Below are 24,166 nucleotides of genomic sequence, written 5' to 3' on the forward strand. Positions count from 1 at the left end.
GCCCTGCAGCAGGAGCTGGGGGAGGGGCGTTTGTGCTCTCTACCGGGACAGTCCGCCCCAGGATAGCACACACTCACCCGTCCAGATGGGACTTCTCAGCCCCTACACAGGGACTCCTGGTAGCCCCAATGAGCCAGGGACCAAGGGATGCAGGGGGCAGGCAGAGCAGCCTGGAAAGGATCTTAACCGGCATCCATCTTGGAGAGGAGAGCTATGGTGACTCCCCTATCACTCTCTGAGCCTAAAGTAAAGCTGCAGGTAGCAGGCAAGTCCATTGCTTTTCTTTTGGACACAGAGGCTACCTATTCTGTTTTAACATCTCATTTAGGTCCTACATTCTCCTCACCAATTTCCATCATGGGGTTAGAAGGGACCTGTTCCTCCACACTTAAAATTCTGCCACTGCCCTGCATTCTTCCTGGGTGATTCCTCTTTTATTCTTTCCTAGTCATACCTGCTTGCCCTGCAACTCTACTTGGTCAAGATATTCTCAGCCACTTTGGAACCACACACATTTTGGCCCCCACACACTCTTCTGAGTCACACGTTCCTCTCACTCTAATGGCCTCACAGGTTTTTATCCCAGACTGTCCTGTCCCTACTCTCCCTGATCCAGTAGATCCCAAGTATGGGACACTTCCACTCCTGTGGTTGTTACTCACCACCAGCCAGTCCTAGTTTACCTTAAAGACTCTTCATCCTTCCCTTCCAGACCCCAGTTTCCTATTTCTGAAACTCACCACTGAAGCCTTAAGCCTATTATCACCCATTTCCTACCTCAGGACTTTTGATTCCTATCGACTCACTCTGCTACACTCCAGTGCTTCCCATACTTAAGCCCTCTGGTGCTTACCACTTGGTTCAAGACCTCAGCCTCATAAATAATGCAGTTATTCCTGTTCACCCACTGGTTAACAACCCATATAATCTCCTGTCTAACATCTCTCCTACCTTCTTTACAGTCCCTTTACACCCAAACTCATACTTCCTCTTTGCATTCACCTGGAAGGACCCTGACTTTCAATCCTCCAAACAGATTACATAGACTGTTCTCCTTCAGGGTTTTTGGAACAGCCCCCATTTCTTTGGCCAAGCTTTGGCTAGAAATCTCTCGAACTTTGACCTAGGTCCTAGAACACTCCTCCAGTATGTTGATGATCTCCTTGTCTGCATTTCTACATTGTCTCTGTCCCAACAGGCTACCTCTGCACTTCTGAACTTCCTCGGATCCCTTAGATATCGAGTCTGGCCAACTAAGGCTCAGCTATGCTCTCCTACAGTGGTATATTTGAGTGTTCAACTTAGCCTGGGGCCTAAGACACTTACCTCTGACACGGTTCAGGCCCTGCGGGTTTTATAGCCCCAAAGGGAAGGGGCTCAAATCCTCTCATTTCTGGGTCTGCTAGGGATCTTCCAAAATTGTATCCTTAACTTTGCCATTACAGCCAAGCCTCTGTACAAGACAGCCAGAGAGACCCCCATGGGACCTCTCACCCACCCGGCCTCATCCACCGCCACTTCTCTCTACTGTGAGATGCCCTTCTAACGACCCATGCTCTTGGTCTTCCAGACCCCATGAAGTTTGTTGTTCTTTTGGGAGGATTTGCATCCCCCAAAGGACCCCTGCAGGTGCTACAAGAGACCGTACATGCGCAGAGGATACAGCATCCCACCAGACTACATTTACCAGAAACATTCGAGGCATGCACAGGGCACACTTCCCAGACGCACCTAGCTCCCCCTTAAAAAGGGGGAACACCATAACTCACGCCTCTTTTTTCTCTTCACCCCCGTTCCTCACTGTCGTCACCTCCTCCCCATTAAAGTTTACCCACGTGGGACCACCGTGGATCTCATGTTTCCTTTCCAACCCTGCGAAAAAAACCAACAATTGGTGCCGTGATCGGGAGACCTCTTCGTGCTGGTATTTCTGCCCGAGGCCGCGGCTCTGGTTTGGCACCACCCAGAGCTCGGGGCCTCCCGGGACAAGGTCAGGACCCACGACCTATGATTGCTCCACGTGTTCCACTTATCTGATCGTAGCCCCCTGCGACCAACAGCGGCTGATTCATGAGTTCACCTCGGTTAGCTTACCGTCCCCTTTCACCCGGAGATTGTCCGATTGAGCTCCCGGCTTTCTCTGGCATGTCCTGGGGAAGGGTGCTAACACTCACCCCCCCACCCCCGGCCTTCCACCCTCAGCTGGACCTGTGTCTTCACCTGCACCTGAAAGCTCGGAGCTTCCAGTTCTCACTTTTTCTTCCTTTCTGCTCTTTTCCTGTCCTCTCTGCATACGGCTCATTACGGTGTGAGCACATCGGCCTCAATGGGCGGCCCCCCGGCCTGACTGTTTCCCTCCTGCCTGGGATTTTTGTCTCCCATCGGAGGCTAGAGTCAATTCAGTCAGGCTATAACACTGTCCCCTGCACACTCGGACGCCTGTGTCCAGGGCCTACAGTGTTTGTGGCATCTTTTGGTGCCTTTTGCTGGTGTTTTCATGGTTCTAGCGATGGGTGCTAAGCCTTCAAAAGCAGTTCCTCCATCCTCTCCCCTAGGACGGCTTTTAGATGCTCTCCGGCCTCACGCCTTAATTCCTTCCATTATGTTATCTACACTCATCTATCTCTGCTCAAAGAAGTGGCCAAAATATTCCTTAGACGGAAATTGCAAATGGCCTTCTAATGACTCTTTCAACCCCGATATTTTACGGGAGTTAGCTAACTATTGCCACCGTTCAGCTAAGTGGAAAGAACTGATGTATGTAATGGTTTTCTTTTACATGACCCTTAAAACTGACCCCACCACTGCTGCTCACTGTTTACCTGCCCACATGTTCTTAGCAATGCCATCCCTCCTGGAACCCTCTGCTCCTGCCATGGACCCCAAGGACGAATCTCCACACCCCCGGCCTCGAGGAGCCACCCCCTCCGGCTCTGCCCAGTTGAGCGACACCCCACCTATGCCTCCTTCCTCCAAAATTTCTTCTAGGCACAGGAAAGAACCCACCTACATCCTCCCCTCATAACGCCTCTAAACATTCCACTTCTAGATCTCCGGGAGTCCCGCATGAATCTTCTTCCAGGTCACCTAACCATTCTCCTTCTAGGTCCCCCAAAAAATCCCTTTCCAGATCTACAAGGACCTCACCTAGCCCCTCCGACTCAGCTTCCCCCACGCTCTTCCCACAGCAGGTCACACAGGCAGCTGGAAGCTTCCCCCTGCTCTCCCTGCCGCAGGTCACACAGGCAGCCAGAAGCTTCTTCGAACTCGTTTTCCCCATCCGCCTCCCACCATACTCCACCCCCTCGATCTTCCAAAGCCCCTTCGGGTTCCCCTTCCTCCTGCCGCCTTGCACCTTCTTTCACCCCTCTGCTCATGCACCGCCACGGAGTCTAATTCTGGCCAAGCCAATTCTGCTGCCATTCTGCCGTTGAGGGATGTGGCTGGTGCGGACGGGTTGATGAGAGTCCATGTCCCATTCGCCTTATCAGAGCTTTCCCATATATCCAAATTACTTGGTTCTTATACATCTAATCCCACCAATTTTATAAAAGAATTTTAATATATAACCCAATCGTACAACCTAACTTACCATGACATTTTTATGATCCTGTCTAATAACTTACTTCCCAAGGAGCGCAGGTAGGTCTGGGAACAGAGGTGGTCCAAGATCAAGAACCACACTGGGACTATAATAGTCCGGGTGGGATCTTGGCCAGAGACCGGTTCTTAACTTGCCTCATGACAGGTCACCGCAAGGCTGCTCTCAAACCGGTAAACCATTCTAAACTCACAGAAATTATTCAGGACACTAAGGAAAATCCTTCTGCATTTCTAGAATGCCTTACTAAAGCTATGTTACAGTTCACAAACACAGATCCAGAATCCCCTGAGGGCAGACAGCTCCTGATGACCCATTTCTTCAACCAGTGCTACTCAGACATCAAGACCAAGCTCAGATGATTGGAGAATGGTCCCCTAACCCCACAGGCACAGGCTCTGGAGGTGGCTTTCAAAGTGTACCATGCCATGAATGACAAGGCTCATAATCACTGCCATGTGATAACTGCACCCGCCCGGCCAGTCGAGGTGACAGACTCGACCCGTCATGTTCGTGTTGCTCCCCTGCCTCCCAGGGTGCGTGAGCCACCAGGCCCGTGCTTCAAGTGTGGTAAGACAGGTCACTGGGCCCGGGGATGCCCTAACCCTCATCGTAGCCCAAGGGGCCCCTGCCCAAGGTGTCACAGGGAAGGTCACTGGTCCGTAGACTATCCTCGTGCATTCAATGACTTGGGGGCAATGAATGCCCAGAAAATCCCCAGGTTGACCTATTGGGCTTGGCCCTGGAAGACTGAAGGTTCCCGGGCTCCTCTATTAACAACCCGACTGCCACGCCCATCTGCAACCAGGAGCCATGGGTACTTCTCACTGTGTCGGGATGGCTAATCTCGTTTCTCTTGGACACCGGAGCAATGTATTCGGTTCTAAGGGAATTCTGGGGGCCAATCTCTCCTTCAAATTCCCCTATTGTCGGGGTAGGGGGACAGCCTTATTTACCTCACCAGACTCCACCTCTCAATTGTGTGTTTAGAGGTATTTTTCCATTCATTTATTCCTAGTTTTACCGACCTGCCCAGTCCCACTTTTGGGAATAGATCTTCTAACCAAGTTGGGAGCCTCCATTTCTTTTGCACCCCCCACTCGCTTTATTCCAGATTTGTCGGTGACACAGCTGCTTCTTCTCCTGGCCCCGCAATTTTCTGACACTAACACGCTCTTTCCTCTTCTAGCCTCCCAAGTGGATCCTCTGGTGTGGGACACCCAAAATCCCACCGCCGCTAAACACCATTCCCCCGTTGTTATTCAGTTAAAAAACCCCACCAAGTATATCACTCAAGCTCAGTACCCCCTCTCTTCCCAAAGACTCAGAGGACTAAAACCCATAATTTCCGACCTTTTGAGAAAAGAGGTGCTCTGCCCCACCTCTTCTCCCTTTAACACCCCTATGCTGGCTGTCAAAAAATCTAACGGGACTTATTGTCTGGTTCAGGACCTCTGGATTATTAATTCTGCTGTTGTTCCTTTGCACCCAGTCGTCCCTAATCCCCTCAGCCTTCTGTCTAACATCCCCCCAGGAACCTCCCACTTCTCAGTTTTAGACCTCAAGGATGCCTTTTTCTCTATTCCTCTCAGCCCTCAATCTCAAAACATCTTTGCCTTCAACTGGACAGATCCTGATACTAATTTCTCCACACAACTAACCTGGACCGTTCTCCCTCAGGGATTCCAGGACAGCCCACACCTCTTTGGCCAAGCTCAGGCCTCTGATCTGCTCTCACTGTCCCTACATAAATCAAAACTGGTACTCTATGTCGACGACATCCTGCTGTGTAGCCCATCTTTGGAGACCAGCAGGACTGATACTGCCGCCTTATTAAATTTCTTATCCAAAAAGGGCTATAGAGTCTCACCCTCTAAGGCTCAATTGTCCACCACTCAGGTAATGTATTTGGGATTAACCATAACCCCAACCCAAAAGGCTATCACTCTGGACAGGAAAAAACTAATTCAATCTCTTACAGTTCCTTCCACCAAAGAAGAAGTTTTATCATTCCTGGGAGTGGCTGGTTTCCCACGTTCCTGGATCCCCTCCTTCTCCCTCCTTGCCTGCCCCCTATATGAAGCAGCTCTCGGCTCTCTGCATGAGCCCCTTCTCCACCCCATCACCAAACCTTTCCAGAGACTCCAACAGGCCCTTACCCAAGCCCCAGCTCTCCATCTTCCAGATTTAACCCGCCCCTTTTCTCTTTATGTAGCAGAAAAGGAGGGATATGCCCTGGGGGGTCTTAGGACATCAATTGGGACCCTCCTTCGCACCAGTAGCTTACCTGTCAAAGAAGATGGACCTCACCACTCGGGGCTGGGCACCCTGCATATGTGCTTTGGTGGCTGCTGAACTTCTTATTCATGAGTCAAAGAAACTAACCTTCAGAGCACCCACCACAGTCTTCTCTCATCATAACCTGTCCAACCTCTTAACTTACAAAGGCTTACAGACCCTACCCCCTTCTCGAGTTCTTTCCCTTCAGGTGGCACTGGTGGAAGACGCCAGTCTCACATTTCAGTGCTGCCCACCCCTTAATATTTCAAATCTTCTACCTCAACCTAATGTTAATGATTTCCCATCCCATTCCTGCGTTGAGGTCCTAGAGGACCTACTGCCTCACCCCTCACATATACAGGAGGGCAGGCTGTCCCAGGCTACTTATACCTGGTACACAGATGGCAGCTCCTTTCTATGTGATGGTACTCACAGAGCAGGTTATGCCATAGTATCAGACACGGAGATAGTAGAGGCAAAGGCACTCCCTGCTCATACTACTAACCAGCAGGCTGAGCTGATAGCTCTCACCCGAGCCTTTCAGTTAGCTGAGGGACAATCTTTAAATGTTTACACAGATTCTAAATATGCGTTTTATATCCTGCTGTCTCATGCGGCCATCTGGAAGGAGCGCGGGCTTCTCACGAAAAATGGAGGATCTATTACTAACTCAGAGCATATTATGGACCTACTAAAAGCTTCCCATCTCCCTAAAGCTATAGGAATTATTCACTGCTGGTCTCATCAGTCTGACAGTTCTATTGTCTCCAAGGGAAATAATCGGGCTGACAGAGCTACTAAGACAGCAACACTACAGAGCCCAGGTCTGCCTCAGCTACCTCAGGGAGTCCTTACAGCACAGCCCACAGCCTCGCAGACACCTCCTGACATCCAACAGATCCTGTCCTACCTACACCAGCTCTTCCATCCCAATGAAAAAGCTCTACTTCATTTTGTCAGGACGTATATCAAACACACGCCTGAGGATGTCAGGTTCCTAAAAGCTACCACTGCCTCCTGTCAGATCTGCCAAAAGTCAGACCCCAGGACCAGATATCGTAGCTTTCCTTTCCCTACTCACCAGGCCAGGGGCTCCCTTCCGGGAACTGACTGGCAGCTGGATTTTACTCATATGCCCACAGTCAAGAAAATTAAATATCTCCTGGTTTTGGTGGATACAATGTCTGGGTGGGTCGAAGCCTTCCCCACCACTAACAAGAGAGCCCAGACAGTCTCTGATATTCTTCTCTGAGAAATCATTCCCCAATTTGGACTTCCAACTTCTCTTCAGTCAGATAACAGCCTAGAGTTTACTTCCCAGATTTCTCAAAACCTGTCTAGGGCACTTGGCATCCCCTGGAATTTCCACATACCATACCACCCTCAGTCTTCAGGTAAGGTAGAACGGACTAACCACTCTTTAAAGGATGTCCTTATTAAAATGTCACAGGAACTTCACCTTGACTGGGTAAGGCTTCTGCCTCTGGTTCTTCTCAGGCTTAGGGCTCTCCCAAAGGGCCCCCTTTTCATTTCACCCTTCGAACTCATGTATGGGCGGCTGGTTTTAACCCCCCGCCTCTCATTGGGAACCTCTCCTCTTCCTTATCACCTACTCACTCCCCTCCTTTTCCACCTACGCTCGCTACTGTGGGACTTCACAGATCACTCATTACCTCAACCATGTGCTAACACATGTCCACCGCCGGTTAAAATAGGAGATAAGGTATTATTCTCACCTCCAGGTCAACGTCCCTCACCCCTTTCCCCTAAATGGCAGGGTCCCCTCAGAGTAATTCTTCTAACTCCCACAGCTGCCAAGGTTGAGGGAATTCCTCACTGGATTCACCTGTCACATCTTAAACCGTTCACCTCCATGGCTCAAGACAATCCTCCATACACGGTAACTCAGATGGAACCTTGTTCTCTTAAGTTCCAAAGGACACCAGGTTCAGCCCCCTCTACTCCAGTCTAAGGGAAATAGTGGTCCCATCCTTCACTTAGTCCTCCAGTGCTAACACACCCTCCCTTCTCTAAATTCCTAAATAACCATTCAGCTGTCATTACAGAAATCATCATCAAACACAGAGCCAAAGGTTCAGGTGGTAAGCAAATTCTTAACAAAGTTCCTTGACATAACAGGTTTGCCACTGACTGCAGCAGTGTCTCCTGCATGTTGAGGTATGCACGGTTAAAATCTATTTCTTTTAAGACATTTTCTTTAAGCTCCAAGAAGCCAGTCCGACCCACCTGAACGAAGCAGGCCCAAATGGATCATTAACAGAATAAGTACCATTCAATTAATGGAATAAGTACTATTCAACTAATGGAATAAGTACCATTCATTTTTTTATCATTCTTAACCCCAGACCTCCTAAAGCCCCCCCACCCCAAATCTCCCCTTTAATTTCCCAAACCTCCTCTCCTCCTTAATTTTTTCTTCTCTACTAATGCAACTTTTGTTTTCCAGCATCTTAACAATGACCCAGCTACTCAAAAGCCAGACAAATGCGATTTCTTCAATCAGCCACCTCAGAACATCAGCGGACAGGACATGATCAACAAAACATCACCAGGACAATCGATACTCCCCGAATCCCTCGACATCCAAAGCCAGCAGGAAGCAGTCATGAGAGACTGGGCTACACCCCCATTCCCTACCCATTAAGACCCTCAATCCCCCCCCCAATTTTTTTTAATAAAACCAAAAGGGTGAAAAAATGTTGCTTTTCTTGCGGGGTTGGAAAGGAAACACGAGACGCGCGGAGGTCCCATGTGGGTAAACTTTAATGGGGGGGAGGTGACAACAGTGAGGGATGGGGGTGAAGAGAAAAAGGGGGCGCGAGTTATGGCATTCCCCATTTTTAAGGGGGAGCTAGGTGCGTCTAGGAAATGTGCCCTGCACATGTGTGGCTTTTTCGTCGAACACTGAATGCTTCTGGGAATTGTAGTCTGGCAGGATGCTGTATCCTCTGCGCATGCGTGGTCTCTTTGTCGCACCGGCAGGGGTCCTTTGGGGGATACAAATCCTCCCAAAAGAACAACAAAGGTTATCATCACTATACAGATGAGAGGTCTGGAGTGGCCACGAGAGTTCTAACATAACAGGTTGGGCATTGGAATAAGGATGTTGCCTTTTTATCCAAACAGCTGGACCTCACCTTCTGTGAATGGCAACCATTCCTGAGATTGCTAGCAGCTGCAGCTGAACTCAGGAAGCTCTCAAGATGAAGAAAGTTTGGAGTATATACATATTAGAGTACTACTCAGCAGTAAAAAACAATGACTTCTTCAATTTTGCATGCAAATGGATGGAAATAGAAAACACTATCCTGAGTGAGGTAAGCCAGATCCAAAAAAGAGGAACATGGGATGTACTCACTCATATTTGGTTTCTAGCCATAAATAAAGGACATTGAGCCTTTAATTCTTGATCCTAGAGAACCTAAATAAGAAGGTGAACCCAAAGAAAAACATATAAGCATCCTCCTGAATATTAACCTTCATCAGGCGATGAAAGGAGACAGAGACAGAGACCCACATTGGAGCACCGAACTGAAATCTCAAGGTCCAAATCAGGAGCAGAAGGAGAGAGAGCACGAGCAAGGAACTCAGGACCACGAGGGGTGCACCCACACACTGAGATAATGGGGATGTTCTATTGGGAACTCACCAAGGCCAGCAGACCCGGGTCTGAAAAAACATGGGATAAAACTGGACTCGCAGAACATAGCGGACAATGAGGACTACTGAGAACTCAAGAACAATGGCAATGGGATTTGATCCTACTGTACATACTGGCTTTGTGGGAGCCTAGGCAGTTTGGATGCTCACCTTACTAGACCTGGATGGAGGTGGGTGGTCCTTGGTCTTCGCACAGGGCAGGAAACCCTGATTGCTCTTTGGGCTGATGAGGGAAGGGGACTTGATAGGGGGAGGGGGAGGGAAATGGGAGGCGGTGGCGGGGAGGAGGCAGAAATCATAAATAAATAAATAAAATAAAAATAAAAAAAAGATCACCTTGTCCAGGCCAATCATGGTATATTCCACCCACCACCTCTCAGACCTTCTGAGACATTTCTCTCCCCCCACCTCTTTCTCCTTGGGCCTTTACAAGACCAGGTTTTTCACTTTTCTCTTACTGTTTCTAGAAAAACCCCAAATTACTTTGGTCTCCAGCCCTGCCCTAAACCCCAAAACTTTCCTTCCTGTTTCCTCCTCCTCCGGTACCTCCTCTCTTTCTTGCCCAGAGGCTGTAGAGGCTTTAACCTCACCAAGGCCAGGTTGTCTAGACCAGCCACTTACAGATCCCCAATTCACCCTGTTTGTTCATGGAAGTTCCCTCATAGATAAATCAGGAAACTGCCAGGAAGCTTATGCAGTGGACACTTCAACTAACACAGTTGAAGCCAGCCGACTGCCAATGGGAACCTCCTCACAAAAGGCTTTGACTTAATTGCCTTGACTAGGGCACTCCAAATAGCCAAAAGCCAATGGGCTAATATCTATACTGACTCTAAATATGTCTTCTTAATAGGCCATACTCATTCTGCACTCTGGAAGAAAAGGGGCTTCCTTACTCTCAAGGGCACTCTCATAGTTAACGGACCCCTTATAGCCAACCTCTTGGAGATCCTCCAGCTCCCTGCAGAAGTAGCCATTACTTACTGTCGGGGACACCAATCCTCCAAGGACCCAGTGGCCTTAGGCAATGCCAAGGCTGACTCAGTGGCTCCGGGGCTGGCCTCTAGCTCCTCTGATTCCACAGAACATATGTTGTTCTTAACTCCCTCCTGTCAGCCCTGTTACCAATCAAAAGAGAGGGATGAGCTCATAAAAAGGGAGGAGATAAAAACAAAGGATGGATATTTCTATTTAAATAACTATCTCATCCTTCCTCAAGACCAGGCATTGTTAATCATTTCAGACATCCACCAGACCTTACACGTAGGCCCCAAAGCACTGTTCCACTTCTGGGAGCCCCTCTTCTTTGAGTCATCCATCTCTGAGATCATATTTCACTCCTCCTTCCAGGCATGTGCCCAGGCGAACCCACAGAGGGTTCTCCACATATGTCAGTCTACATCAGCTTCATGGACACCAACCGGGTAAAGACTGGCAGGTTGATTTCACTCATATGCGTACTCATAACCTACTGTGTTATCTCCTAACACTTGTGGAACTTTTACAGGATTGATAGAAGCATTTCTATTCAGAAAAACATCAGATGTGGTGGCTCAGGTACGCCTGGATCACTTCATTCCTCAGTTTAGCATACCATGGAATATCCAGATGGACAATGGACCAGCCTTCACTTCCAGGGTCATGGAGCTTGAGTCAGAAGCTCTCAATATCTCCTGGAAATTCCACATCCCCTACCATCCATAATCCTTGGGAAAGGTGGAGAGGGCCAATGAACTCATCAAAGAACAGCTAATCAAGCTCTCCATTGAACTCAGGTTATCTTGGCCCTCCTTTCTCCCCATTTTGCTTACTAGCCTCAGGGCCAGCCCACATTCCCTTATGGGCCTGAGCCCTTTTGAGCTGCTTTATGGCAGTCCCCTTCTCCTTAATTATCACCTCCCAGTCCAAACTCCTCCATGGCCAGGCTATGTCACCTACCTCTCCCTTTTTAGGTCCCTTCTCCAATCATATGCTGACAGTTGTCTCCCTGACCCACACCAGTGGACCTTAATGCCCTTAAACCTTCCCTGCTTTCCCCAAGGGACAGAGTACTCCTCAAAGAGCTGGCTCCTAGTACTCTTGAACCTCGAAGGACAGCAGCTCACATGGTAATCCTCACCACCCCCTCCTGCCAAGCTCCTGGGACATTCATGCTGGTACCATCTCTCCAGGATCCAGTGGGCACCTACTCAGGACACTTCTCCCTACCACATTTTCTCCTTTTTATTTTCATCATTTTCCAGATGCTTCTGCATCTCCTCCACTCCATTTCCTGTCTCTCCTCCCCATCCTCTGCCCCCCTTTTCCTCTGCTCACATCCTCAGCCTTCACTCTGAGCCATCCCCTCTCATTAGCACAAGACTTACCTTCTCCATGCGTATAAGGTAGGTATCGATGAAGTCTCTTGGATTGTTGGGGTCCAAGGTTTCCCGGTGCTTCTCCACACTGTGGCCAATGTAGTCAAGGACTTCATACAAGTTTTTGTAGATTTGTTTGTGGATAAAAGGAAAGAACTTCAGGAAACCTGAATAGAGCTCAAACACCTGCAAGAAAGAAGGACCCAGCAGGTCACAATGAGTTATCAGGTCTCAGGAATTGGACAGTGCTCCTAGGTCCACAGACATCATGAAGAAACAAACACACACCCACACACCTCTCATACATGCACAACATATACTGACATGCCTTTAAATCAGTCTCTATCCTTCAGATTACATTCTCTGTATCTCCCTTTTCCTCTCCTCTACTCTCTCCCAATCCTCCTTGCTGTTTTGTCTTAATTTGTGGGGTATTGAATTTTGAACACATTAATGCCAGACTGCTTTGAATTCAACAAGTAGTCAAGGATCAGCCAGAATTTCTGATATTCCAGTCTCTAACACCAAAATGTTGGAATTTCATGTGTTGTACACCACCAAGGACTGGGGATGAACTCAAGGGCTCATGCATGAAATACTGTGTCCTCTGTCCTCTAAGTAACAGCTGTATTCCCCACTTCATCATTTTCTCATGTCTAGATGGCTCTGTATTTCTGTATTCAGTTCTCTCCACTCTGCTTAACAACCCTCTCTCTCTCTCTCTGTTCCTCCTCTCTTCCTTCCATCCTTCCAGGTCACAAGCCCCTTGCTTATCCATGTTGTCTCTGTCTTTCATCCAGTCATAAGACACTCCCTTCTTCACTCACAAAGCAGCCTTTCCTTTCCTCTGCCTTGGATGCACCTTCTTTCACACCTACTGACCTGACCTGAGAATGAGCTGATGAGCAAGATGGTCTGATAGATCAGGTCCAAAAGGTGCTTAAACTAGTGATCTTTGTAGTCAAAGCGCTCTCCAAAGAATAGGGAGCAGATGGTATTGGCTGTGATGCACTGGAAGACAAAAGCAAGGTCTCGGGGGGACCCCTGAAGGAATATATAAAACAAGAGACAGGGAATACAGAATTAGGGGAGGATTTGGCTTCAGCGCATCTCTGTAAAGCTGTCCCCACCACTCACTGCACAATGAACAGCAACACATTTGCACATATGGTGCACATAAGAGTGTGGGCTCTTCACTCAGAGATGCATGCATCCTTTTATTTAACCTCCCTAGTACTGTACAGAATATGGGATACTATTTCTATATACAGAAAGGGATGCACCTTAACCAAGGAAACTCAGATAATCATGGCTGGAACATTGCTACAATTAGGATTCTAAGAAGAAGACTGAGAGTGAGTGCAGTCAGCCTGCACCTGCTCCTCCTCTCAGGACAGTTTCCTGACTCTGAACTGATAGCTAACTGCCACTGGCAGGAATGGTGCACAGAAGGGTACAGGGATGACTGTGTGAATTTACAAGCCATGTACACTCCGTGGCCAGCTGCCTATCTTCATCTATTCTTTCTAAACTTCCTCCATCTTTTCTCTGGTATCCTCCACCCCTTTCTCACTTCCTCCATCCCTTCTCTGACTTCTTCCATCCCTTACCTGATGTACTCCATCCCTGCTATGATGTCTTCCATCCCTTCTATGACTTCATCCATCCCTCTCTTTTCTGACTTCTGAGCTCTGTTTTGTTCCAGAAGCCATCAGCAACTGCTCTCTGTAGCCTTTGTGTGCCAGGATCAAACAAGAACTTTGGTAGTTGTAGGGCTATTGTCAGTGCAACAGTATTGGGTTACACTTTCCCTTCACCCTGGGGCTGGCTTGTCTGTGGCCTCTGATCCTATGAGGATACTGTCCTGGGACTCAGCAGCTTCACTCTTAGTTCCTTTTTAGCTTGATTCTCAGCTTATTTCACTTCCTCTGGGTCCCTCCATCAACAGCTTATTTTTCCCATCACTCTTTTCACCCTCTGCACCTTTCTTCCCTCCCCACCTCCACACTGACCTCTCAGATATAGAGAGAAATGTAAATAAGAGATGATAAATACCCCATGTAAAAAAAATGGAGGTACAAGTGAAAGTTTTGTCATCAATGTGCCCTTGATATAACAAACTTAAAGTGCCCTCAGAGTACCTCTGATTTCTGCCAAAAGCAAACTCTCATGAGCATCTGTGCTCACTGCTGCTCACCAGTACACTCACAAGGAAGAAAACACAGTTCCTTGCTTAGCCCATGTCTGTAGGTCCTCCTGCTCCCTCCCCTTCACTGACTTAAGGTCTGTGTTTGCCCTCGATGAGACCGTGGAGGGGCGCAGGGATAGTGTAATTTACAATGATTAAGTCAAAATGGTCTTGAACACTTTGTGCAGTAGAAGAGGACCTTGGAAATCTCAGCCTCCTGCCTCCACCTCGAGGGTGCTGGGATTACAAACATGCAGGACCATGCCCACTGTAGGGGAAGCATAGGTGGGTTACAATGGAAATTCAAAGACCCTGAGTCCTTCCCCACAGCTCAGGCTCTACCATCACACACATCTTCCTAGACCACATCTTCCACTCCACACTGTCTCGTATCTCACCATATCCCTGTACAATTGGGTCAAGCACAACAACGGTCCCCTGGCCAGGGAAAGCCTCAGCTTGGTCCACCAGAGCCTCCCTTATGGCCTCTGTCCCACACAGCATGACCACGGGTCTCAGTCCCAGGTGCACTGTGAACACGTCTCAACACGTCTCTATATTTTTCTCGAAGCTGTCAAGTATAAGGATATGAGGGTTGTGGTCAGTTGGTTCAGACGTTGTTGTTACACTGTGAAAACACCTAGACACAGACTGGTAAGTAGGTACCCCTCCCCTGGCCACCTTTCCTCTCCTGAGGACCTAAGAGGTGAAGGTTAATTCTCCACACAGGCAGGGTATGCACTGATTGGTTGGATTTCCTAATCAGGACACCAGCACTGTAGAGTAGGGAGACAGGGCAACACTTGTTTATAATTCTGGCACAAGAGAAGTAGAGACCAGAGAATCAGTAGTCATCCTTGTCTGCACATCCAGTTTGAAGCCAATCTCACCTACATATGACTGTACCTCAAAAAATAATAGATACAGATATGGATGAAGATGTGCATTAGTTCCATGCCCATATCCTTCAGTCTGGCCAGCTGAACCATGCTTCCTGTGGTCCGGCTTCAGCCTGTCCAATTCCTCCTGAAAACTTTCAGAGGGAACGGCCCTGACCCACCCACTGGGTTACATGTGAAGGAAAGTGATAGTCACCTAGTAGTGGTCATGAATGTGAGTCATGACTGCAGTATGGACAGTTGGAAAAATGCCTGGCAATGCAACAATCAGGATATCTACAGGGAATTGGTCCCCAAAACATGAAAACACTCTAGTGCTGAGAGCCCTTGCAGAACATGGTGCAATGTTTGCAAACAACCCTCCCTTGTCCTCTTGTAACCTTTACTCTCTCTAGATTGCACTGCAGCTAATAGAAATGAAAGGCTATGAAAATGGTCAGTGACTAAGGTTGTTTAGGGGACAATGCTAAGAAAAAACTCTGCACATATTTGATGTTGATGAATTTATGTTTTTAGATGGGGTCACAGCATCAAATCTTATGCAACAATGAACTAACAAGCCTCAAACCAGAACAACAGTGTAAATGAAACTTGCCAACTTAATGCTACACAACAGAAAGCTTTGTTCCCATCTGCTGCATCTAAATGATGTTCAAACACACATGCAGTTGATGGTGTGTAGGGATAGTGGGAGGTAGTGACTACAAGGGGCTGAGACAGGGACCGGTCTTGATGTTCAACATCAGTGGTAAGAAAGTTCTCATTTTTAAAATTCATGGAGGTGTCTTCTTGAGAGGTGACCCAGTTCAACAACATCTTAACTCAAAGCTTAATAGGTGGGGCAGGAGAGGTGGCTCAGTGGCTAAGAGCACTGCTGTTGTTGCAGAGGCCCTGAGTTTTGTCCCACCTCCCATGTCAGATAGCTAAAAACTGCCATGAACGCCAGCTTCATGGGATTTGATGACCTCTTTGGATTCTTCAGATATCAGATATGCATAAAGACAAACACACTCACAAAACACGAATATGATGATGATGATGATGATAAAGAAGATAGATAGATTGATAGACATATAGATAATACATGGATATACAGATATTAGATAGATACATAGATAGATTTTCAAATAAGTGGCTGATGCACAGATAGATGATACAGATCATTTGTTAACATTATAATTGGGGCTCATCAGATAAAAGTACTTGCTGCATAGTTGTGATGACCAGGGTTTGGATCTCATCTCCAATGTAACAAAATGAGATTTCTTGAGAGTCCTCGTGGTATCTCTGGCCGGTAATGGCCAAACCTGAGAGAAATTGAAGGAAAAGCAAGAGATGAAGGAGTAGAGAGACTTAGGAGCCAGGAGGAGAGAGCCTGAAACCTGGCAGAGGAGCCTCTGGAACCTCTGGGTATCTTTAATGGGTAGCTTTATTGTCAACTTGACACAAGCTCAGGTCATTTGAGAGGAAGGAACTTCAGTGGAGAAAATGAGCCCATAAAATCACCCTATGGTCAACCCTGTAAGGCATTATTTTCAGTTTTGTAAATGGAGACTGCTCGTTCATTTTCTGCCCACACAGACTGGATTGATCACACAGAAACTATACTAATTACAACACTGTTTGTCCAATAGCTTAGACATATTCCTACCCAGCTCTTACATAATAAATCAACCCATCTCTATTAATCTTTGTATTACCATGATGCTGTGTCCTAATGGTAAGGTTCTGGCATCTTTCTCCTTTGACATCTCCCTGACTCTGCCTTCTATCTCCCTTCATTCAGTTCAGTTTTCTCCACATAGCTCTATTCTTCCATGCCATAGGCCAAAACAGCTTCTTTATTAATAAAAAATATTCACATTATACAGAGAAGAATCCCACATCTTTACCTTTTTCTGTCTAAATAAAAAGGGAAGGTTTGAACTTTAACATAATAAAATTACATATAACAAAACATGTATCAAAAAAGAATTACACCTACAATGTTTAGTCTATTTGTAACTGAAAGGTTTTATATCTAATTTATCTTTTATCATAACTAAGAAAAAATATTACTCTCTGCCTTCAACTCCATCAAAGTTCCCAGAAGTTTACGATATTGCCTAAGTAATCATAAAATGCATTGTAAGCAACTTCTAAAACTCTAGAATTGACGGATACATCTCATTGCCTGGACAGTCATCCAAAGTTCTTCTGCAAGATTTGGGTATTCATCGTTAGCCTTCAGGCCCATAATATCTGGTAGTCTTTTCTATGAAGCAAAAAATTTGATAGACTATATTGTCTATATTGGCAATTTGTCAGTCACTTTATTCTGTGTCTGGCCAACTGTCTGGCAGACTCCTTCATGAAACAGAAACCCTGAAGGACTGTCTCACCTTTTTAAAGCAAGTTCAGCAGTCATTTTCTGTGGGTCCTGCATGGCCAGTTTATACAGTATACCATCAAACAGTTCAGGCAAGAGTAGTTTCTTCCCCAAATGGCTAGCCTTGTCATATTGAAAGAAAATTCCATAATGAGTTTCTTCAATGACTAATAACCTTCCTGAAGTAGTTGGTGCTGCCAGAAGCAGACATGTTTGACTGTTGAGAAAAGTCTAAGTTCTTAAAATATTTTAAGTGCCATATTCTGTCAGTCTTTGAAGTGTTGAAGATTATCTAACTGAAATGTATTCTGTATATCGAGAAAATGTAACTAACATGATGGTATTTGACTATTATAAATGACTATAAATTAATCTGTAATTTTAAATTTTATATTTAATTTTAAATGAGCTGCAAAAACTTAAATGAGAGCAGAAATAAATATACAAAGTCTAATAAAATCAGTCTTAAATTTGTATCAATAGTCCAAGATCCATACTAATGCAAAGTATACATCTGTATATCATATTACACTTTAAAAAAAAAAAAGAAATTGACTGTGACCATAAACTATTTATACCCAAACCCTTTTAAATAAAAACAAGCATTTACAAACAATGATTTGAGAGTCTGGGTGTTGCCTGCTCCAAACTGCTTCCTGCTATTTGTTGGCCTAACTATTTTTAGCGTACTTGGAGAACTTTCAGGGGATCTTGTTCCATCAAACCACATTAGCTTAGAAATAATTCTAATCTTCTGTAGAAACAAAAGCAGAACCTCTTTTCCAAATATCGTATCTTTAGACTCAAATTTTGAAGTCAAGATACTTTTAAATATATATGTGTTGGTTTAGCAAAGCAGCCCCGGAATCAAATTTTTTCAGTCATTACCTCATTAGTAGTCAAAAATCCAATGAAAACACAAGAATATACATAGTTTGGTCTCTCTGTGTTTTTTATATTTTTACATGCCTTTTTATACTCTATTACTTTTATTTTATCATCTTTACTCCTTTAATCTATGACTGTCTGTACTCTTTCCTCTCTTTCTCTCTTAAGCCCATGTACATTTTTTCCAACACTGTGATCCATTCAGAGATCTTTTTCACCTGAATCTGTATCATTGTGGGTCTGAAATCATTTTCTGACCAGGAAAGCCTTTTTTGTTCAAATGCTAAGCAGGCTTGGCTAGGATTAACACTACGGATTTTCCTGTTGGCTTTCACAGTTCAATATGGCAGAGGTATGTTCACCACCACTACAAGCCATTCTTATCACCCCAGCTCCAGAGACATAGTGGGTCTATTCACCATTAAGCAGTTTGTAACAACCTGCTCACAGACCCCTTTTAAGTGCTTTACTTCCCAATAGAGCCAGAGCCAGAGCCATTTGTGATACCACCAGAAACCAGAAAGCCATTTCTTAAAGAAGGTGGGAAATTTTTGCTGCTAATGCTGAATCAGGAAGTCTTCTCTACAAGGAGTTGTGCCTCTACTTGCCACCACCAAACAGAGTCATTCTAACGATATGCAGCTACCAAGAAGCTCTAATTGATTCCCATTTTTGTTGGCCTAGAAGCCTGTTTTTGATGCTTTCTGGAGCTTTTTGTGAATGCATGTTGCCGAATGTTTGAGTGCCACTTTGTAAATGGAGACAGCTCATTCATTTCCTGGTCACCCAGACACAAATAATCAAACAGAAACTATATAAACTATATAAATTACAACATTGTTTTGCCAATACCTTAGGCTATCTCCCTAACTCTGCCTTCTTTCTCCCTGCATTCAGATTAGTTTTCTCTGTCTAGCTCTATTCTGCCCTGCTATAGGCAAAAGTACTTCCTTATTAATAAAACATATTCACCACCTTCAGAGGAAAATCCCACATGATTAGTGATTGATGAATCAATGAAACAAAACTATCCAACTGACAAAGAAAATTAATTTACAGACTGATTTTCTGAAGAGAAGTGACCACCATAGGCAGTACGTGCTTCTGAGTTATTTTATTTATTTTTTTATTGAAAAAAAATTCTGCCTCATCCCAGCCTCCCATTTCCCTTCCCCTCCTCCCACTCCTCTCCCCCCACTTTTCTCCCCCTCCCTCTCCAGTCCGAAGAGCAGTCAGGGTTCCCTGCCCTGTGGGAAGTCCAAGGTCCTCACCCCTTCATCCAGGTCTAGGAAGATGTGCATCCAAACAGGCTAGGCTCCCACAAAGCCAGTACATGCAATAGGATCAAAACCCAGTGCCATTGTCCTTGGCTTCTCATCAGCCCTCATTGTCTGCCATGTTCAGATAGTCTGGTTTTATCCCATGCTTTTTCAGTCCCAGTCCAGCTGGCCTTGGTAAGCTCCCAATAGATCAACCCCACTGTCTCAGTGGGTGGGTGCCCCCCTTGCAGACCTGACTTCCTTGCTCATGTTCTCCCTCCTTCTGCTCCTCATTGGGACCTTGGGAGCTCATTCCAGTGCTCCAATGTGGGTCTCTGTCTCCATCTCCATCCACCACCAGTTGAAGGTTCTATGGTGATATGCAAGATATTCATCAGTATGGCTATAGGATAGGGCCATTTCAGGTTCCCTATCCTCAGCTGCCCAAGGAACTAACTGGGGACATTTTCCTGGGCACCTGGGAGCCCCTCTAGGTTGAAGTCTCTTGCTAACCCTAAGATGGCTTCCTTAATTAAGATATATACTTCCCTGCTCCCATATCCACCCAGCTGAAAGACACTTAAGGTCATGCTCAACCTCCTTAGCGATCAGGGAAATGTAAATCAAAACAACTTTGAGATATCATCTTACACCTGTCAGAATGGCTAAAATCAAAAACACCAAGGATAGCCTTTGCTGGAGAGGTTGTGGAAGAAGGGGTACACTCATCCATTGCTGGTGGGAATGCAAACTTGTGCAACCACTTTGGAAAGCAATGTGGCAGTTTCTCAGGAAATTTGGGATCAACCTACCCCAGGACCCAGCAATATCACTCTTGGGAATATACCCAAGAGATGCCCTATCATATGACAAAAGCATTTGTTCAACTATGTTCATAGCAGCATTATTTGTAATAGCCAGAACCTGGAAACAACCAAGATGCCCTTCAATGGAAGAATGGATGAAGAAAGTGTGGAATATATACATATTAGAGTATTACTCAATGGTAAAAAACAATGACATCTTGAATTTTGCATGCAAATGGATGGAAATAGAAAACACTATCCTGAGTGAGGTAACCCAGACCCAAAAAGATGAACATGGGATGTACTCACTCATAATTGCTTTCTAGCCATAAATAAAGGACATTGAGTCTATAAATTGTGATCCTAAAGAAGCTAAATAAGAAGGTGAACCCAAAGAAAAACATATAGTTATCCTCCTGGATATTGGAAGTAGACAAGATTGCCAGGTAAAACCTGAGTTATTTTGGAAACAAAATAAATCACATTTCTTTCCCGCCCTTGTGATTCTATCTTTCCACCTCTGTCCATATCTGTTCATCCCCAAATTCAGTGTGTCCTCTCTCTCTCTCTCTCTCTCTCTCTCTCTCTCTCTCTCTCTGTGTGTGTGTGTGTGTGTGTGTTTGTATGCCTCTGTGTGTGTGTCTGTCTGTCTGTCTGTTTCTCTACCAGTGTATTTCTCTTTCTCTTTCTTAGGCTCTGCACTCAGGTCCCTGTGTCACCATCTTAATTTCTGTCCATTCTCTGGGACTCACCCTGGGATTTCTGGAGCTCCTCCACCACACATCTGGCCTCCTCCTGAATCTGCTTCTCCATACTCTGCTTGCCCATTCCTGAGCCCTTCATGGTGACCAGAGAGAATTGCCAAAGGGTCTTACAGCATTTGCCACTGGAAAAAAAAAACACACCTAAGAATGTAGGGGAAGCATGGGTTAGTTAAAATGGAAGTTCAAAGACCCTGAGTTCTTCCCCACAGTTTGGGCTCCACCTCTCACATGTGTCTTCCTAGACCACATCTGTCCCTTCACACTGTCCCTTATCTCACCATATCCTTGCACAATTGGGTAAAGCACAGCAACTGTTCCCCGGCCAGAGAAAGCCTCAGCTTGGTCACCAGAACTTCCCTTATGGCCTCTGTCCCGCACAGCATGACCATGGGCCTCAGTTCCAGGTGCACTGTGAAAAAGTCTCCATATTTTTCTCGAAGCTGTCAAGCATAAGGGTATGACAGTTGTGGTTAGTCAGCGCAGACGTTGTTGTTACACTGTGAAAACACCTAGACACAGACTGGTAAATAGGTACCCCTCCCCTGGCCACCCTTCCTCTCCTGAGGACCTAAGAGGTGAAGGTTAATTCACCACACAAGCAGGGTATGCACTGATTGGTTGGATTTCTCAATTAGTACACCAGCACTTTAGAGTAGGGAGACAGGGCAACACTTGTTTATAATTCTGGCACAAGAGAAGTAGACACCAGAGAATCAGTAATCATCCTTGTCTGCACAACCAGTTTGAAGCCAGTCTCACCTACACATAACTGTACCTCAAAAATAATAGATACAGACATGGGTGCAGATGTGCATTAGTTCCATGCCCATACTCTTCCATCTGGCCAGCTGAACCATGCTTCCTGTGGTCCAGATTCAGCCTCTCCAATGCCTCCTGACAATGTTCAGAGCCATTTGTGATACCACCACAAACCAGAAAGCCATTTCTTAAAGAAGGTGGGATTTTTTTTGCTGCTAATGCTGAGTCAGGAAGCCCTCTCTTCAAGGAGTTGTGCCTCTACTTACCACCACCAAACATTGTCAATCTAAGAATATGTAGCTGCCAGGAAACTCTAATTGACTCCCATTTTTGTTGGTCTAGAAGGTCTTTTTTCACACTTTCTAAGACTTTTTGTAGATGCCAAATGTTTGGGTGCCACTTTGTAAATGAAGATTGTTCCTTCATTTTCTGGCCATCCAGACCCAAATAATCAAACAGAAACTGTATAAATTACAACATTGTTTGGCCAATAGCTTATGCATATTGCTAGCTAGCTCCTTCTTTTTGACTCTGCCTTTTTTCTTCCTGCATTCAGATTAATTTCTCTGCCTCACTCTATTCTGCCCTGTTGTAGGCCAAAGTAGCTTTTTATTAATAAAACATACTCACAGTATGCAGAAGGGAAATCCCACATTATTAGTGATTGATGGAATGGTTCAGCCACTGATGGTAGTGCTGCCCCTGAGCTGATGGTCCTGGGTTTTATAAGAAGGTGGATTAAGCAAGCCATGAGGAGCAAGCCATAAGCAGCACCCCTCCATGGCCTCTGCATCAGCTTCTGACCCCAAGTTCCTACCCTGACTTCCCTGGACAGTGAACTGTAAAATGGGAATATGAGCAAAATAAACCCTTTCCTCCTCAAGATGTTTTCATTCATGCCTTTTCACACATAAAATATATTCATTTCATACCAATAAGCCCCAAGTTTCATTTGCTGACAATCTTTCACACAACCATTTATGTTATAGACTTTATTATCCATCATTAATTTGGGAAAATATAAACTGGTAAAAATTTGTATAATTCATGTGTATGGATGATGGAAGGTTGTACACATGTCTATGGTTGGTTGATAATTCATCTTTTCTCTGTCATAACTTGTTCTTATCCTGATATCTACAAAAGAATTGATGACAAATGAAGAACTTACAGGCCATGTTGACTCATCTCCAGAAGAAGAACAGGGAGACGTTGAGAGAGAACCTTGTAAACAACACTGTCATCTATACAACCTTTCAAATTACAAAAGCTTTACAGGACATAGTTGACTGGAGATGTGGCTCAGTTGGTAGAATGCTTGCCTAGGATGCACAGAGTTCCAGATTTAATCTTTAGCATTACATTGTATTAGTGTGGTAGCACTAAATTACAGAAGCATTATAGGACAAAATTAGGTGAGGATGTGGCTAAGTTGGTAGTCTTTACCCAGAATTCATGAAGTTCTGAGTTTCTTCCTCAACATGGCATTAAGTGGTTGTGATGGCAAATTCAAAAGAATCCTGTCACTCTGAAAATGGAACAGGAACTTAACATTATTTAAAATGCATAATTATCACATTTTCAGTGATAGTTATTTTCCCCGAGTATTTTCTACAAAAGAAATTTCAATTTTCCAGAACCCAAAAACATAGATATCATCATGACTCAGTGACTAAGGCTGATTCCACACACATGGTCCTCCTGATAGATCAACAGGTTATCAGACTAATCTTGCACCATAATGGGCTCCCTCTTTTAGAGACAATGTTTAATGTAGACCCTATTAAGCTTGGACTCACTTTGTATCCAAGGATGACCTTGAGCTTTTGATACCCCTGCCACCATCTCCCAGGTTCTGGAAATACAAGCTTGAACCACATGGCCATCTCAAAGAATACTAAGGATGAAAACCAGGGTTTCATGTAAGTGATGTCAGTCAGAACTCTACCAAATTTGCTATATATATATATATATATATATTCTGTTTTGTTGCTTTTTTGTTACGGATAGAGTCTCATTCAGAGCCATTTGTGCTACTACCACAAACCAGAAAGCCATTTCTTAAAGAAGGTGGAATTTTTTTGCTGCTAATGTTGAGTCGGGAAGCCCTCACTTCAAGGAATTGTGCCTCTACTTACCACCACCAAACATTGTCAATCTAACAATATGTAGCTGCCAGGAAGCTCTGATTGTCTCCCATTTCTGTAGCCCTGTCTGGTTTTGAACTTCTGGTCTTCCCAATTAGGATTAGAGATTTGTGCCAATATAACCGGTTATTTGTTCTCAGTCTCACTTTAACCTCAGAACGGCTTTTAA

The 24,166-nt window shown here is 45.3% G+C and overlaps 1 pseudogene; it reads right to left on the reverse strand.

Moving 5' to 3' along the window:
* Window positions 1-1,765: 1,765 nt before the first annotated feature.
* LOC130868860 (cytochrome P450 2B12-like) lies at window positions 1,766-23,908 on the reverse strand (annotated as a pseudogene).
* Between the last annotated feature and the right edge of the window lie 258 nt (window positions 23,909-24,166).

Source organism: Chionomys nivalis, chromosome 2, assembly GCF_950005125.1.
Source record: "Chionomys nivalis chromosome 2, mChiNiv1.1, whole genome shotgun sequence".
Lineage (NCBI taxonomy): Eukaryota > Metazoa > Chordata > Mammalia > Rodentia > Cricetidae > Chionomys > Chionomys nivalis.